This window comes from Herpailurus yagouaroundi, unplaced genomic scaffold (genome assembly GCF_014898765.1).
Source record: "Herpailurus yagouaroundi ecotype Mexico unplaced genomic scaffold, PumYag 249, whole genome shotgun sequence".
Lineage (NCBI taxonomy): Eukaryota > Metazoa > Chordata > Mammalia > Carnivora > Felidae > Herpailurus > Herpailurus yagouaroundi.
Genome location: NW_024412466.1, coordinates 855,518 through 874,788, shown reverse-complemented (window position 1 = coordinate 874,788; position 19,271 = coordinate 855,518). Strand labels below are relative to the sequence as shown.

General features: G+C 44.4%; 1 protein-coding gene across 1 annotated transcript in view; it reads right to left on the bottom strand.

The window, feature by feature from the left end:
- CACNA1B (calcium voltage-gated channel subunit alpha1 B) overlaps positions 1-19,271 on the bottom strand; it is a 198,695-nt gene that overhangs the window by 157,220 nt on the left and 22,204 nt on the right. The window lies entirely within an intron of this gene.

The window sequence follows — 19,271 nt, the reverse complement described above, 5'->3', positions numbered from 1 at the left end:
GCCTTCTCCACCAGACTCCAGAAGAGGAAGCCCCAGGGCTCAGGCCCGACAGGTCTACCCTGTAACTCTGAGCACCACACACATTAAGTGCACACACATCATTAAGTGCAGACGCATAAACCCAACTGCCTTTCTAACATTGCTACCTGGATGTCAAAATAGCATATCAAGCATCATACAATAAAGAACTGTTTGTTTGTTTGTTTGTTTGTTTGTTTGTTTGTCTTAACGCTACTGTTTAAAAGTGTTGAAACATGTACTTCTTTTAAAAAGTCCAGAGCTGGGGAACCTGGATGGCTCAGTTGGTTAAGCGTCCGACTTCAGTTCAGGTCACGATCTCGCAGTTGGTGAGTCCGAGCCCCATATCGGGATTTCTGCTGTCGGCACAGAGACCGCTTCAGATCCTCTGTCCCCCTCTCTCTCTGCCCCTCCCCCACTTGTGCTCTTAAATAAATAAATAAATAAATAGTCCAGAGGTGATACATTATGGTGACCAAGGAACTTTGGTTCTTGCCCCCGGCCTTGGTCCCCTCCCCACCACCTGGCTCAGTGAGCACCACTCGCCCACTGTTTATTTCAGGCAAGATCAGGGCTGCAGCCCTGAGTCCTCGCCCCTCTCACTCTTCAGGCAAAACACCACAATCCTGTTGGCTCTGCTGCTGGAATGCATCCTGGACTCCTCATGAGGAAGGCCTTGTGTCCCCACCCCCAGTCAAAGTACCATGCACGAGTAATAAAAGTTAAGATGAAGCTAGGGTCAAAATAAGAAGAAACTCGCGGGTACCTGGGTGGCTCAGTCGGTTGAGTGTCCGACTTCGACTTAGGTCATGGTCTAACGGTTTGTGGGTTTGAGCTCCATGACGGGCTCTATTGCTGACAGCTCAGAGCCTGCTTCAGGTCCTCTGTCTCCCCCTCTCTCTGCCCCTCCCGTTCATGCTGTCTCTCTCTCTCAAAAATAAACATTTAGGGGTGCCTGGGTGGCTCAGTCAGGTAAGCATCCAACTTCAGGGCATGATCTCACAGTTCGTGAGTTCGAGCCCCATGTCAAGCTGTGCTCACAGCTCAGACCCTGGAATCTGCTTTGGATTCTGTGTCTCCCTCTCTCTCTGCCCCTCTCCCACTCATGCTCTGTCTCTCTCACCCTCTCTCTCAAAAATAAATAAACATTAAAAACTTTTTTTAGGGGTGCCTGGGAGGTTCAGTCAGTTAGGCATCTGACTTTGGCTCAGGTCACGCTCTCAAGGTTCATGAGTTCAACCCCGAGTCGGGCTCTGTGCCAACAGCTCAGAGCCTGGAGCCTGCTTCAGAGTCTGTGTCTCCCTCTTGCTCTGTCCTTCCTCTGTTCGTGTTCTGTCTCTCTCTCAAAAATAAATAAACATGAAAATAAATAAGTTAGGGGCGCCTGGGTGGCTCAGTCAGTTAAGCATCTGACTTCAGTTCAGGTCATGATCTTGTGGTCTGTGAGGTCCAGCCCCACATTGGGCTCTGTGCTGACAGCCCAGAGCCTTGAGCTTGCTTTGGACTCTGTGTCTCTCTCTCTCTTTGCCCCTCCCCCGCTTATGCTCTGTCTCTCTCTCAAAAATAAGCAAACATTTTAAAAAAATTTTAATTAAAAAAATAATAATTAAAAAATTTTTTAATGTTTAAATAAAATAAATATTTTAAAACACCACATATTAAAGTATGTGGGGTTCAGTTAAAGTGATGTTTTAGGGGAAATTTGTAAACTTCAATGATTTTTTTCAAAGATTGAAAATAAATAAACCAAGCACAGATATACCTCAAGAATCTTGAAAAACAGTAAATATACAGAAAAGACAAAAATGGAACTAATAAAGAGTAGACATGCTTAAAACAGAAAATAGAGAAATAACAGCCGAATCTGAAAGTTTAATAAAACGAACAAGCTTCTGGCAAGAATAATCAAGAAAAAGAGTGTATGCGTATCTGTACACACCTGTACACAGACACACATATACAAACACACACAGCACTCGCGTGCATCTGCACGAGTGCTCATGCAAGTGCACGTGTACGTACACATGTATGCACACATGCCTAAGTGTATTTACACACAGGGAATGTAACTGCAGACAGGAGAGATTTTTAGAATTGCAAAAGAATATTATTAACAATTTTATGCCAACGTTAAAATTTTGACAAAATGGATATATCCCCCAAAATGCAAATTATCCAAAGTAACTGAAAAAGTAGAAAACCCGAATAAGCCATGAGCAATTGTATTAGTTTTCTATTGCTGTGTAAAAACTGGCCACAGTTTTTGTAACTTGAAATAGCACTCATTAGCTCACAGCTCTGTAGGTCATTGTGGCTGTGTGCTCCGCTGAGGGTCTCACGAGGCTGAAATCAAGGTGTCAGCCAGCTGTGCCCGCATCTGGAGGCCAACCTAGAGAAAGTCACGCTTCCCAGACCCTTCACAGTGAACGGAGTCCCACTGTCTTGCTTTCAGCTGGGGACTTCTCTGAGCTCCTGGAGACAGCACTCAGGTCCTTGCAACCTGGCCTTCAACAGTCCCTCTCACACTTCTAAACTTTTTGTTTTGGGAGAGGCCCAGTCCCTTTAAAAGGATCACCTTATTAGGTTGGTCCTTTTTGGTTAGCTCACAGTCAACTGATTATAAACTAACCATGGCAGTGATATCTTATCATATCCGTGGTCCTTCCCACACTCAAGGGGAGATGGCCACAGGCAGGGATGGAAACCTTGGGGGCCGCCTCCGAGTCCTACCTACCAAAGCCATTCACAAAAATGAAGCCTGGGTGGCTCAGCTGGTTAAGCATCCGACTTCCGCTTAGTCATGATCTCATGGTTTGTGGGTTCAAGCTCCACATCAGGCTCTGAGCTGACAGCTGGGAGCCCTGGAGCCTGCTTCAGATTCTGTCTCTCTCCCTCTCTCTCTCTCTCTCTCTCTGCTCCTTCCCCACTCACACTCTGTCTTTCCCTCTCTCAAAAATAAATAAACTTAAAAAAACAATAATAATAAATGAATTTGGATTCAGGTTTCCTCTGGCAGAACATCAGACCCAGACAATTTTGCAAGTGAGTTCTATGACCATTCAAAGAACAGATAATTTTATACAAGCTGTTTCAGAGAATAAAAATACAAGAAAAGCTTCCCAACTCATATCAAAACTGGAAAAGGACAAGAAAATTTTACACACATCTCAATTATGAACACAAATATTGAATTAAAAATTAAAATAAACCAAATTCCAAAGTACGTATTTTAAGAGTATATAATGGCCAACTGAGTTGTCATAGCAACATAACAATAGTTCAATAGTAGAATTACCATTAATGTAATCCACCACATTAATCTACAAATTCAATGCCATTCCAATAAAAATCCCAACAGATCTCAAATGGAGAAAATCCTATATTTGTAGAAAATCCACCAAAAATCACCAGAACAAATGAATTCAGCAAAGCTTCAGGATATAAAGTCAAAACAAGAAAATAAGTTGTGTTTCATTGCAATGCAATGAACAAACAAAAAAAGGGAGCTTTTTTAATCCATTTACAATAACATCAAAAAGAATAAAATACTTGGCTGGGGGCGGGGGGCGGCACCTGGGTGGCTCAGTCGGTTAAGTATCTGACTCAATCTCGGCTCAAGTCATGTTCTCATGGTTCATGAGTTCAAGCCCCACATTGGACTCTGTGCTGACAGCATGGAGCCTGCTTGGGATTCTCTCTCTCCCTCTCTCTCTCTCTGCCCCTCCTCTGCATGCTCTTTCTCTCTCTCTCAAAATAAATAAATAAACTTTACAAAAAAAAGAATAAAATACTTAGGAATAAAATTAACCAAGGAGGTGAAAGATTTGTACACTGAAAACTACAAAACATTGCTGAAGAACACTAAACAAACTTAAAACTATCCCATATCCAAGATGTACCCCCCGTATACAAGCCAGAGGACCCAAATGATTGTAAAGAGATCAGTTTTCTCAAAATAAATCTATAGTTTGTTTTATTTTAATTTAATTTTTTGAATAGTTGGCAAATAAAAAACTGTATATATAAAAAAACGTATCTTATATCCATAAACTGGAAAACTTAATATTTTTAAGATGTACATACTACCCAAAGTAAACTACAGATTCAATGCAATCTCTGTCAAAACGCCAACAATAATTTTTGCAGAAACAGAAAAATTCACCCTAAAATTCATATAGAATCTCAAGGAACCTTGAATAGCCAAAACAATCTTGAAAAAGAACAAAATTGGAAGACTCACATTTTCTGATTTCAGAACTTACTACAAAGCAACAGTAATCAAAACAATGTGGTATTGGATAAGGATAGGTATACAGACCAACAGAATAAAATAATAACCCAGAAACAAATCCTCGCATATACAGTCAATTGATTTTCAATAAGAGTGCTTACACCATTCAAAAGGGACCAGATCATCTTTTCACTAAATTGTGCTGGGAAGACTAAACATCCACAAGGAAAAAAAAAACCAATAATAAGTTGGGCCCTTATCTTATATCAGATACAAAAAAGCAACTCAAAATGGGTCTTTTGCTTATCTAAATGTAAGACCTTAAACTATAAAACTCTTAGGAGAAAACACAGAAAACCTTCATGACATTGGATTTGGCAATGATTTCTTGAGTATTACACCAAAATCACGGGCGATAGAAGAAAAAAACACATAAATTAGTCTTCATCAAAATTTAAAACTTCTGTGCATCAAAGGACACTATCAAGAGAGTGAAAAAAATCTACAGAATGGGAGAAAATTGTCACAAATCGTTCATCTAATGAGAGAGATCAAGGGGCGCCTGGGGGGCTCAGTGGGTTAAATGTCCAACTTCGGCTCAGGTCATGATCTCACAGTTCATGAGTTTGAGCCCCACGTTGGGCTCTGTGCTGACAGCTCGGAGCCTGGAGCCTGCTTCAGATTCTGTGTCTCCCTCTCTCTCTGCTCCTCCCCTGCTTACACTATGTCTCTGTCTCTCAAAAATAAATAAACATTAAAAAAAATTTTAAGAGATCAATATCCAGAATATATAAAGAAGTCCTACAACTCAACAACAACAAAAGCCCAATTTAAAAATATCAAAGGACTTGAATGGATATTTCTCCCAAAAAGATACACAATTGACCGATAAGCACATGAAAGGATGTCCAACATCACTAATCATTGGGAAATGCAAATCCAAACTACACTGAGATACCACCTCACAACCATTAGGACGTCTACTTTCAAGAAAACAAAAACAAAAAGAAACAAACAAACGGAGATTAAGTGTTGGAGAGGATGTGGAGGAACTGGAGCCCATGCGCTGCTGGTGGGAAAGTAAAATGGTGTGCCCCCTGAGGAAAACTGTATGGCAGGTCTTCAAAAAGTTGAACATAGGGGCGCCTGGGTGGCGCAGTCAGTTAAGCGTCCGACTTCAGCCAGGTCACGATCTCGCGGTCCGGGAGTTCAAGCCCCGCATCGGGCTCTGGGCTGATGGCTCGGAGCCTGGAGCCTGTTTCCGATTCTGTGTCTCCCTCTCTCTCTGCCCCTCCCCCGTTCATGCTCTGTCTCTCTCTGTCCCAAAAATAAATAAACGTTGAAAAAAAAAATTATTAAAAAAAAGTTGAACATAGAACTACCACCTGATCCAGCAACTCTAATTCTAGGTACGCAAAAGAACTGAAAGCAGGGTCTCAAAGAGATATTTGTACACCTAGTACACATTGCAGTGTTACTTACAATAGGTACAAGGTGGGAGGAATCCAAGTGTCTATCAGTGGATGAAGGGAAAAGCAAATTGTGATATTTACATAGAGTGACGTAATAATCAGCCTTGAAAAAAAAAGGAAATCCTAATACATGATACAACATGGTTGAACCTTGAGGACACAATGCCGAGGAAAATAAGCCAGTCAAAAGAAAATTTTATATATATATATATATACACACACACACACATATATGTGTACATGTACATATATATATACACACATATATATGTACATGTACATATATACATATACATATATATTACAATATATATGATATGTAATATTATATATATATTATATATATACACACACACACACACACATACTGTTTGATTCCATTCATGTGAGGTACTTAGAGTCGTTAAAATCATAGAGACAGGAAGTAGAATGGAGGCTGCCAGAGCCTGAGGGGAGGGCTGGGGAGTTAGGGTTTACTGGGGAAGAGTTTCAGAATTGCAAGGTGAACAGAGTCCTGGAGACGGACGGTGCCGATGACTGCACAACAAGGAGAGTACATTAAACATCACTTAACAGTGACTAGGATGGCAAAGTTCATGGTGTATGTGGTTTGCCACAATTTTAAAAATTAGAAAATAAAAAGAAGCCTAATGTCAGAAAGCAAACTCTAAAACTTTGAAACAAACAAGAAAATAGTTCTGTGATTGCAAGGTAGGGAAAGGTTTCTAAAGAAGACATAAAAATCCAAAACCATAAGTAACAGGTTGACAAATTAAACTAAACCATGAAAGATACTACACAGAAAACAAAAAGATATTTGCAATGTACATAACTGATGTGGAATTTGTTCCCAGGAAACATAAAGAATTCCTATAAATTCATATTAAAAATACAAATAACCTATCAGAAAAATCAGCAAATTGCAAAAGAGACAAGCAGCTCAAAACCACTGGCGACAGGGAAGTTCACATCACACTAAAGAAGAGACACCATTTCACCTCCTCAGTTTAGCCAAGTCATAGCCGAGTGATGTCAAGCAACAGTTTTGAGGGCAGAAGAGAAAACTGTAGAACGGTCCTGGAGAACATTTGGCTACTTCTAGAAAACTTTAAAATGAGCATCCCTATGACTCAGAAAACCACTTCTAACTGCATACTGGACACGTCACACAAACGCTTGCAGACATACGTGCAGGCGTGCTCGCAGCAGCAGAGAGGAGAAATTAACTGTGGTACATGTATGCGGTGAAATATTATTGAGTAAAAAATGGATGAGCACGTAAAAATTAGATAAGCCTGCACACTACTAACATGGAAAATGTCTAAAACAATGTCGAAGGGTAAGAAGGCAAGTTGTGAAATAGTTATATGTGTGTGTAAATACATATCACGCTCACACAATTAAAGTCATGCAAGCAACACTGTATGTTATTTATGGATACAGACATATATGGGAGGACCTGGAATACTCACACACGCATGGCATCACAACCGCAAATCAGGAAGTGGCTACATCCAGAACGTGAAAGAGAAGGGAAGAAAGAGAACAGAACTCGATTGAGGGAGTGTATGCAGAAGACTTCCTTTTTTTTTTTTTAACATTTATTCATTTTTGAAGACAGAGTGCAAGGAGGAAGGGACAGAGAGATCCAGGCTACAAGCTGTCAGCACAGAGCCCGACACAGGGCTGGAACCCACCAACCGTGAGATCATGACGCTCAACCGACTGAACCACCCAGGCGCCCCACAAGACTTCCATCACAACTGCAATGTTTCATTTCTCTAAGAGAAATCTCCAGATGTAACTGCGATTTACAGGGAAACGCAAGGGAGTGGACACGTGTTAGCACACAGGCATTCGGTGAGCGGAGTCTAGCCTAGGAAAGATGCAGGTGTTCGGCTAGTGAATGTCACTTGGAAAGCTCCAGCATCGTTCCCAAGAAGAAGGAACAGTAATGCCTTCCTTCACCCGTAGCCTTCTGTCCACCAGGCATCCTGATACCCACAGACAGACCCTGAAATGTCAGTAAAGGACCTCACAAGTAGTAGCCAGATATGTCAGAGCGGTCATGGTCCCACGGGACAGGAAAACACCTCTTTGTTTTTTAGCGAAGGATTCAAAGGTGTTTAGATGCAGGTAAGAATGTGTCTATAATCTAAAGAAACATAAAAAAAAACACAAAATCTAGCCACGATGTCAGAATTATAGCCTAGCTGCACCCACAAGTGCTAAGACCCCAGTACTGAGTTGAGAAGTGCCTGTCATGGCCACCGGTGTCTCCGGAAAGAATCTGGCCGACAAGGCAACCAAAATGAACGGGAAGGAAGCCTCAGCTTCATTTGCTCTGAGACGGTTTCCTCAGTGGACGATCACATCGAACCCTGGGAGGATCAAACACAGAATGTGTCAGCACACGCCAACATGCTGAATGCGGTCACATCCAGCATCACATTCACCGTGTGAGTCCGACTTTATAAATGGAATGAAAAAATTGACTTAGACTTGTGATGTTAAGTTCAAACCTTGATAAATCTGTAAAAGGTGTTGGGACATTTACACAAATGTATGATTCACCATACTTATACTTAAACTTACTGGAAACACAATTCTTAAGCACTTAGGAAGATCCAGTTAAATTTATAAATAAAATCATATTCTCTTTTTTTTAATGTTTATTTTTAAGAGAGAGAGAGAGAGAGAGAGAGAGAGAGAGAGACAGAGCATGAGCAGGGGAGGAGCAGAGAGACAGAGGGAGACACAGAATCCGAAGCAGGCTCCAGGCTCTGAGCTGTCAGCAGCACAGAGCTCGATGCGGAGCTCGAACTCACAAACCACGAGATCATGACCTGAGCCAAAGTCAGATGCTTAGCCAGCTGAGCCACCCAGGCGCCCCTATAAATGAAATTTTAAATGTTTGACATTAACTAAGTCTATGAAATGGGATAAAACACTATTTGAGTCATCTTGAAAGTCACTGTTAAAAATAGTTAAATGTATGAATATAAATTTTCATCAGCTGAATGTAAAAATTTTTTTCCTGGTTTTACGGAGATGTAATTGTCATACATCACTGTATGAGCGTCAGGTGCACAGCACGATGTTTTGATTTACATCTGTTGTGAAATCGCCACCACGACAGGTCTAGTCAACACCCATCATCGCACACAGAGAAATGTGAATGAGGTGTGATGAGCTCTTAGGACCCAGTCCTCACAGCCTGCTTGTTTGTCACGCGGTGGCACGAGCTCCAGACACCATGGTGCCCGGGGCATCCCTCGCACTTACTATCTTTATAGTATAACTGCAGGTTTGTATCTTTTGACCACCTTACGCCAGCTCCCCCTCCCCGTAACTCCCACTTCTGGTAACCACAAATCCGATGGTGTTTCGCTTTGTTTTGTACTTTTTTGATTCCATGCGTTAAGTGAGACCATACAGTGTTTGTCTCTGTCTCACTTCACTTAGCATAACGCCTTCCAGGGCCACCCATGTTGTCACAAAGTCATCTAAAATTTTTAAAGAGAACTACTTTTTTGGATTTGTAACTTTAATAAATTGGATGTTGAGTTTAGGAACTAAAACAGTTTCTGAATAATCTTTTCCATGCTCAAAATCCACTCTCAAGAGTACCAACAAACCCACATTTATCACAAAGGTTTTCCTTTAAAATCAGATGATAAAATAAGAATTACCACCAGAATTCTCCATCTTCTTAAAGAGTTCTAACTAACATAAGAGAACGTGAGTAAGAAATCAGGAACTGAATAGATAAGATGATGATTTCCGAAGACAACGATAAAACTCCCAGGAGCCTGGTCAGGAGCAGATTTCTCACAGTGCTGTCCCAGGACCGGCAGCATCAGCCTCGTGGGGGACGTGACGCAGGCCCAGCGACAGGGTGCAAGGAGCCCTGTGGGCGGCTCCGGTGTCACTCAGGTTTTGAGGCCCACAGGCCAACGGCCGCGACTTGAACACTGCCCTGCAGGTGTGCGAGGCCCCTAACTTCAACTTCTACAGGGGACAGAAAACAGCGAGAGGACCGCGAAGGAAAAGTGCAGGACAGTGAGACCAAAAGGAAAGAGAGAAAAGCAAGCTGCAGGTGCCGTCATCCCACCGACGCTGAGAAATCTGGGCTGAAAAACAGCCAGGCCCGGCTGCAAGCTGCCATCGGCAAACACAAAAGCACAGCCCCACCCAGAGACGGCCTGAGCCCGCATCCACACCTGAGTATAAATACTCAAAAGTTAAGGGACACCAGACATCACTGCTTGGAGATACAACGACACCGAACACCTCAATCACACTGGCATCAATAAATACAAGCCACTTAGGAACAACTTTAACAGTACGAGTGACCTACCTAGAGAAAACCACAGCATCTTATTTACAAAAAGAGGGCAGCACTGAATAAATGCTAAGATACACTGTACTCCTGGATGGACAGGTTTGTATCTGTAGAATTTTAGAATTTGATTCTCCAAAAATCAATGTGGAGATTCTCAATAATTGAAACAATATCCCAGGGGCGCCTGGGTGGCGCAGTCGGTTAAGCGTCCGACTTCAGCCAGGTCACAATCTCGCGGTCCGTGAGTTCGAGCCCCGCATCAGGCTCTGGGCTGATGGCTCAGAGCCTGGAGCCTGTTTCCGATTCTGTGTCTCCCTCTCTCTCTGCTCCTCCCCCGTTCATGCTCTGTCTCTCTCTGTCCCAAAAATAAATAAACGTTGAAAAAAAAAAAAAAAAAAGAAAGAAACAATATCCCAAAAGGAATTCTTTGAACTACGACAAAGGAATCTCAAAACTCGTCTGGAAAACTAAATGGGCAAAAAGTTAAAGAAAGCTTCAGGAAAGAAGAGGCAAAACTAAAGAACTTCTTTAACGAGATACTTCCTAAAGCCCTACCCTGAGCTCAGCAACTAGGCCACACACCAACGTGGAGAGACAGCACCAAACGGATTCAGATCGAAACAGAAACAGAGCCCAAAACAACACAGAGTGTTTTGTTACACAAAAACACTTGAATATGTGATAACAGAAGCATAACCAAATGATAGGAAACGGAAGAATTTTTAAATATGACTGAGACGAAATAAACCATCATCCAACTTCTAGGCATTTGTCCCAAGGAAGTAATCAGAGGTGTGTTAAAGATGCATGTATGTTCTGGGGTCTCATCAGTAAAAGCAAAATTGGAAATAAGCCACATGCTTGACAAGAGGGGGTGACCGAGGCCCATCGCATGACAGAAGAATCGTGCCTTCGGAGCACACTCTGTGTGGGGGTGGCCTGCTCATGCTGGAGGCTGGACGCCCTCAATATCCCCGCGGGATGATAGCAGCTGTGTAGTTTGAAAACTTGCACATAGAAAGAACTTGGAAAGAAACAGCTCAAAATATTAACAGAAGTTATCTCAGGACAGTGAGATTGTGGGTCATGCTTTCTATTCTTTCCTAGATCAGCATTTTAAAGTGAGAAAATCAATATTTTTTATTTATACAGAAAAGAAAAACGTTCACCCTTCACTGAGATTAAAAAAGACAAAATACGTTAGCTCTGAGGTACTTTAACTACAGATGTTATGTGAACACCAGTAACAGAAAGGTAGTTAAAGCACACATCCTTGTATTCAGCAAGTATCTCCTGGTGCCACTATTTCCGAAGTCTTAGGAAAATCCTGGAAAGCAAGGTGGCAAAGCAAGCCTGAGAGGGAGGTGGGGGCGGGGTGTCAGCTCCCCTCCCCTCCAGGACCAGCCAGTGCCACCTTCCAGCTCCACACCTGCTCCGTGCTTGGCGGGAAGTGCACACCCACAGCTGCTAGTGAAGAAGCACGAAAATTCCCAAAACCAAATGGCAAAGAATCCACAGAGATAACTCACTGCACTAAACACAATTTACTAATGTGTGAAACATCCAGACTCACCAATAATGGAAACTGGAAGGTAACCTGGCAAAGCGATAGGTTTATTTAAAAAAATAGGGTATTAATTTTACACCCAATAAATTAATAGGAGCTTTAGAAACATAACACCAGTGGTGGCAGAGCCGCTGTGAAACTAATGATTTCAATACAACTGGTGGGAATGTAAACCGATGCTTCTCATTTGGATGGAAAACAACGTGGCAAAATGAAATACCTTAAAATGTTTAAACACTTTTAACCAGTCCACTCTGGGAATCTGTCCCATGGAAATAATGCAAAATTAAGAAGCCGCAGTTACAGACAGGCATCACAGCATTATGACTAATAACCCCAGATAAAACGTCTCAGTGTTCAGCAACAGAGAAATACAATGCAACACACACACGGCCGTGAACGGGGCACTGGGTGGTCATTCATTTGGCGACAGCACAGAACAACGTAGCGTGTTTGTGATACAACGGAACAGAGGACTGACGCACGCACGTGCAAGAACTTGAAAACATGCTAAGTGAGAGACGCCAGACACAAAGGGCCTCACGGTGCGCGACTGCGTTTGTGTGAATGTCCAGGCCAGACAAACCCTTGGACAGAAACAGGATGAGAGGTTGCCAGGGGCTGGGAGGGGTGGGGGGGACAGTGAGTGCTGACGGGTAGGTTTCTTTGGGAGGACGGCAGAAATGTACTAAAACCCAGTTGTGGCAATGGGTGTACAATACCATGACCACACTCATTCAAATGCCACTGAATTATGCGCTGTAAAAAGTTAACGTTGTGGCATGTGAATTTTACCTCAATATGCTGCTATACAAAAAGAAAAAGGCAAAATACAAGTTTTTATGTAAATTATGATTACAGCTACCTAACATACGCAGGGATTTGGGTCCCAGAGCACACAGAGCCCCCGCTTCTGACTGTCACCCAACTCCCAGGCCCAGGCCACCCTTGCACAGGGGGTGTGGACATATGGACACATCAACACAGCACAGACACAGGGACACGGGACGCAGGCCATACGGACACACAGACACCTGGCACAGACACACCAGCCAGTCCCCTGTAGAGACGCACTTTCACTGGCACCCAAGAGGCAGGCGGCCCTCTTAGCTTCATGGCGCTACAAGAGGGGGTGGGACCTCGCAGCTGCTGCCTTGGCCTGTGTCCCCTTACCCTAATCCAGGAATTCACCCCCTGCCCTCCAGACACGGGGGTCCCAGCTGAGGTCGCCCTGCCTTTCAACAGCTGTCTGTGCAGTAGTCTCCGGGCTCACATCACAGCCAGAGCCAGTGCCCGAGGCCTTACCCCACCCAGCCACACCCCACAAGACCACCCATTTCTGAAAATGCCAAGAGGCGGCAGAAGTGACCAGGAAGCCACAATTGCTATATGTCTGAGAGAAGTGGCTGGAGAGAGAAACCACCAATTGCCCCCAACCCTAATCCCAATCTGAACCCAAACCCACATCTTGGTGGTCACCCCTGGCCTGTCCCTGCTCCCCCCTCCTTGCTTCCTGCTGCCCCTCTACGGGACAAAACCGTGCCCCAGCCCCTCAGAGGGTCCATGCTGGGCCTGGGGAAGGCCACAGGCCTAGTGTGGTCCAACACTCCCCAAGCTCATCAGCTCATGCTCTGGAACTCTTTGGGGACAGCCATCACAACCACAAGGAGGCCAGTGATGATAGCCTGGCGGGGCCCTGCCCTACTGGGAGCATGCAAAGCTCACCGAATCTCCACAATTGTCCCTGGGGAGGGTGATGGTTGTCTTGCTGTTTTATGGTGGTAAAGGACATCCTCTGCCCATCCCCAGGCCAAGAGAACAGCTCTACCTGAGACCCATTCCACCAAGTCCAGCAAAAATAGCAGAGACAGGGTGACCACATATCTTCAGCTGCCCAGGACAGCCTCAGTCTGTGCCGTGGACCCAGCACAAACTGCTACAGGCAAGGCTTTGACTCTCAAAAACGCCTCAGTTTAGACAACCAATCAGTAAGGGTCTGGAGCCCAGGGGCCCACCCATCCCCTCAGAGATGCCGTGACCCCAGCAGTGGTGGTTCTGGCTCCAGGCTGGTTGAGCTGAGCAAAGCCCCCATTCCAGCCAGGGCCTGAGGCAGGAAGCATTTCCGAGGCACCACTCAGCCCCTTCTAGGGAGGTCAGGCCCTGCTGGGGCCAGGGAGCTGGGGATGCCCTCGCCACCCTGACATGAGCACCCGGGGCCCGGGAGGGCTTGGCTGGAGCAAACTGAGCCCTGGACCACCAGGGCCAGGACCCTGGGTCAAGAGGCCAGGATTCGAGACTGAGCCTGCATTTTCCTGGCTGCTGGACTTAGGGGAGGCGCCGCGTGTGGGAGCATCCACTCCCTCATCCGCGACATAGAGATGACATTGCGAGGGCCCCGTGGGCCGAGGTGAGGTTGCCAGGAGACAACGCTCGTTAGATGTGCCTGGCAGTATCAGGACCCACCAGCAGCAGAAGCGCCAGCACCAGCACCCTTAGAACCATCACTGTTGTCATCATGAGGGGGTGGGGAGGCAAGGTGGCTCCGTGGGAGGCCAGCAGCTCCACCCAGGAGAGGCATCCACACCTGCATGCCCGTGTCTCAGCTCACACTGGCAGGCTGGGGGTCTCTGGGCTAGGACCCACTGGCTAGGCCACGCGGGTCAGGCCCACAGTCCCTAACCCCAGCCCAGGGAGACACAGGAGCTGAGCTGGCAGACACGTGGTAGGGCCATCTCCAGGAACGGCTCTTTCACTGACTTTCCAGGTGTTGGCTCTTGCCCGGGAGGCTGCTGACAGTTGCCATGGAGACAGCCTGTGGGTCTCGGCCAAAGATGCCTCAGCATCCTCTCGGCTTCCCAACCCACCCCCAACCTGGGGCTGAGCAGGCCCATCTCCCCTGCACTAGAGGCCCTGAGCCTGCCCCAAACCCAGGCAGCCACAGGCAGGGTTGAAGAAGGGCCGGCCTGGCATGTGTGAGCCCTCACCCTGGAGAACGCTCCTGGCACCAGACGGCACTCCCTTGTCACTCACACAAAAACACCATGGACTGTCTGTGCCAGGGACTCAGAGATCAACACCATTACCCACTCCTTATAGAGGAAGAAACTGGGGTTCAGAGAGCACATCCAAGTGTCCAGGCTCACAACCCAGGAAGAGGTGGGGCTAGGACCGCATGCCCCACATAGCGACACACACTGACACATGCTGAGGTCAGCCTTACATGCAAGGAGTGTCACAGTCCCTGTCCAAAGCACAGAAGCCACAAGTGGTCATTCTCCCCCAACCTCTTCTCATAAATAAGGCTACAGGACAAGTGGGGACCCTGCAGAGTGGACAGCAAGGACTGCAGGCCCCAAGCCCCTCCAGGGTACAGTGAGTGCCCCTTGCAGGGATGTCCTACACAGCCCCTCATTCTGACCTCCCTGACCCTCACCACCCCCCGACCTGCACTGGCAGAAGGTGGCCCCTCAGGTGGACATCAAGTCCTTGAGCTGTCCAGCTCACAAGAGGCCTATGCCTTCAGTGAAGTGCAGCAAAGCCCTGATCAGTGAAGTCCTCGTGACCTGGGACAGTCACAGCAGCCATGGATACCCCAGGAGGAGATGCCTCCAAGTCACCACCAGCAGTGACCCTTACAGATCTGGAACAGAGACCCAGCTAAAACAGGTTTAAATAAGATCCAGTTCCAGAAAATGATAAGGAAAAGTCCAGGTTAGGGGCGCCTGGGTGGCTCAGTCGGTTGGGCGTCTGACTTCGGCTCAGGTCATGATCTCACGGTCCGTGAGTTCGAGCCCCGCGTCGGGCTCTGTGCTGATATCTCAGAGCCCGGATAGCCTGCTTGGGATTCTGTGTCTCCCTGTCTCTCTGCCCCTCCCCTGCTCATGCTCTGTCTCTCTCTGTCTCAAAAATAAATAAAACATTAACAAAAAAAAAAAAGAAAAGAAAAGTCCAGGTTTCATTCAAAACTCATTCAACAAAAAACTAGGAAGATACCAAACTGAATTTAAAAAGACAATCAGCAGATGCCAACACTGAGATAAAAGAGACATCAGCATTCTCTGACGAAGATATTGAAGCAGTTATGATAAACATGCTTCCACAAACAATTACAAACATGTTTGAAACAAACAAAAAAGAAAGTATCAACAAAATAAAAGATATAAAAATGTTATAACTGAAAAATAAAATAACCAATATGAAAAGCTAAAGAGGATGGGCTCAACACCAAAATAGAGGAAATGGAGGAAGGAAGAAGAAAGAGGAGGAAAAGGAGGAGGGGGGGAGCCTCAAGGATCTATGCAACTGTAATATTAATATATCATATTCCTGGAAGGACAGGGAAAGGTAGGGCTGAAAAAGCATTAAAAAATATAATGGCTGAAAACAACCCAAATTTGGTAGGAGGCTTAAACCTACAGATTCAAGAAACTGTATGAATTCCAAACAAGATAAGTGCAATGATATCAACAGCAAGACATATCACAAACTTCTGAAAGCTAAAAAGAAATTAAGACAATTGGAAGTTTGAAAGTGGAATGAATTAGGTGATAATGGGATTGTTTTGTGAGGTATGATAATATTGTTGTAGTCTTGTCAGCCAGCGTCCTTATTCATGGAATATTAGAGATGAAGCTTCATACTACCTACATCTTTTAAATGACTTCGTGAAATATATAATACAGGAAGAATAAAGATTGCAAAATTAATGTTTGCTGACTCTTGGTAGGCTGTGTACATTGTCCATGGTACCATATGACTACTCTCTGAGAACTTTCACAATAAAAGTATATATAATCTTCAAAGTAGCCAGAGAAACACAATACCTTACCTATCAGGGAAAACAATTTAAAGGACAAGATTTCTCATCATGAATCATGACAGAAGGAAGTGACACAGTATTTTTAGGTACTGAAGAAAAATAAGAGTCAACCTAGACACCAATACCCAACAAAAATAGTTCTCAGGAATGAAGAAAGCAGGACACTGTCAGATGAAGAAATACTAAGAGAATTTGTCACCAACCGATCTAGCCTAAAAGAATGACTATAAAAAGTTCTCTAGACAGAAAGGACATGATGGGAAAAAAAAAGGAATCGCCAACCACCGTAAAGGAAGAACAAGGGAGAGAATTAAAATATGGATAAGTACAATTTCTTTCTCAGAGTTTTCTAAACCACGTTTGATGATTGAATCAAAAGTTACAGCATATCCTGATGCAGTTCATGCAGAGGAAACATTTAAAATAATTATATTATAAATGGGGGAGAGTAATGGAATGTAAGGTGTATAAGATTTCTATACTTGACTTGAACAGGTAAAAATGACACCAACAGACTCAGGTAAGTGATGTACATATAATGCAATACTTGGAGCAACCATTCCCTTTACAAGAGCTACACTCAGAATACACAGGTAAGTTAAAATCGAGTTCTAAAATACGTCCAAGTAACCCATGAGAAGGCAAGGGGAAAAAATCAGGGAAATAAGAGAGATCAAACAGAAACAAAAAAATATAAAAATAGATTTAAGTCCTAACACATCAATAATTACACCACATGGAATTGGTCTAAACCAAATAAAAGAATTGGTACCACGAATAAATAAACATAACCCAACAATATGGTGTTTATAAGAAAGTCACTTCACATATAATGAATATAGACAAGTTAAAAGTAAAAAGATAGAAAAAGATATATTGTGCAGATATTAATCAAAGAAAAGCTAGAATGACCATAGTAAATCGGATAAAATAGACTTCAGAGCAAATAAACTACCAGAGACACAGATGGCCACAGAAGAAAACAATCTCTCAAGAAGGCATAGCAACCCTATATGCATGTGCACTCAACAACAGAGCTGCAAAATACGTGATGCAACACCCTACCTACCAGTTAGGCCGGAAAGAGAAGCAGACACAGCAGAGTTATTGTCAGAGCCCTCGGCACACTCTCAACAGTGGAGAGAACAAGTAGGCAGAAAGGCAGCAAGGACACACGAGAACTCAGTAGCACCTTCCACAAACAGGATCGGACCCGCACTTGCAGTGCAGCTGTGTGGCTCTGCACACCCACAGCAACACACCCATTCTTCTCAAGAGCCCAGGGAACAAACCTAGTGTTTGGCTTTGACAAACACTGATACACTGAAAATAATCAAGATAGTAGAGTATGTTCTCTGACCATAGTGGAACCAAACTAGAATTCAGTAACTGGAAGATACTGGAAAATCTCCAAACATTTGGAAACTGAACAGCACATTGTTAAACAATCCACAGGTCAAAGGAGTCTAAAGGATAATTTAAAAACACATGGAACGGAATTAAATTGAAAAGACAGCATATTAAAATGTGTGGGTACAACTAAAGCAGCACTGAGAGGCAAATTCATAACATGACATGCACACTTAGAAAAGAAAAAATGGGGGCGTGTGCCTGGGTGGCTCAGTCGGCTGGGCGTCCAACTTAGGCTCAGGTCATGATCTTGTGGTTTGTGAGTTTGAGCCACACGTCAGGCTCTGTACTGACAGCTCAGAGCCTGGAGCCTGCTTCGGACTCTGTGTCTTCCTCTCTCTTTGCCCCTCCCCCACTTGTGCTCTGTCTCTCAAAAATAAATAAATGTAAAAAAAAAAGAAGAGGGGCGCCTGGGTGGCGCAGTCGGTTAAGCGTCCAACTTCAGCCAGGTCACGATCTCGCGGTCCGTGAGTTCGAGCCCCGCGTCGGGCTCTGGGCTGATGGCTCGGAGCCTGGAGCCTGTTTCCGATTCTGTGTCTCCCTCTCTCTCTGCCCCTCCCCCGTTCATGCTCTGTCTCTCTGTCCCAAAAATAAATAAACGTTGACAAAAAAAAATTTTTTTTTAAAAAAAGAAGAAGAAGAAATGGTCTCACGTCACTATGCTAGGTGCTCACCACAAGAACTAAGAAAAAGAAACCAAAAGCAACGGAATGCAGGAAACAAGTACAGAAATAAATGAAATTGAAAATGAGAGAGAAAAAGAATAAAAACAACGAAACTAACTGCCGTTTCTCTGAAAAGATCATAAAATCGACAATTTCTAGCGAGACCAACTAAGGAGAGAGAGAGAGGAGACACGAATCACCAGTGTCAGGGAAGAGGCACAGCGCCACCACAGATCCCGAGACGTCAGGAGGGAAATGGACAGCACCATCAGCAGCTCCACACACAGCAATCTGACAATTCAGACGAAATGAACCACTTCCTTAAAAAAACACAAACAACTCCAACTCATCCAATATGAAATAGATGATTCAAATATCTCTGTAACTGTAAGGAAATTGAATCCATAATTTTAAAACTCCCAAAAAATAAATCTCCAGGCCCAAATGGATTCACTGCAGAATTCTACCAAATATTTAAAGAAGAATTCACACCATTTTTCACACAATGGTTTCCAGAAAACAGGATGGCAAGAGAAACAGTTCAAAATTCATCTTATGAAGCTTGGATTATCCTGATATTAAAACCAGACAAAGATGGGGCGCCTGGGTGGCGCAGTCGGTTAAGTGTCCGACTTCAGCCAGGTCACGATCTCGCGGTCCGTGAGTTCGAGCCCCGCGTCGGGCTCTGGGCTGATGGCTCAGAGCCTGGAGCCTGTTTCTGATTCTGTGTCTCCCTCTCTCCCT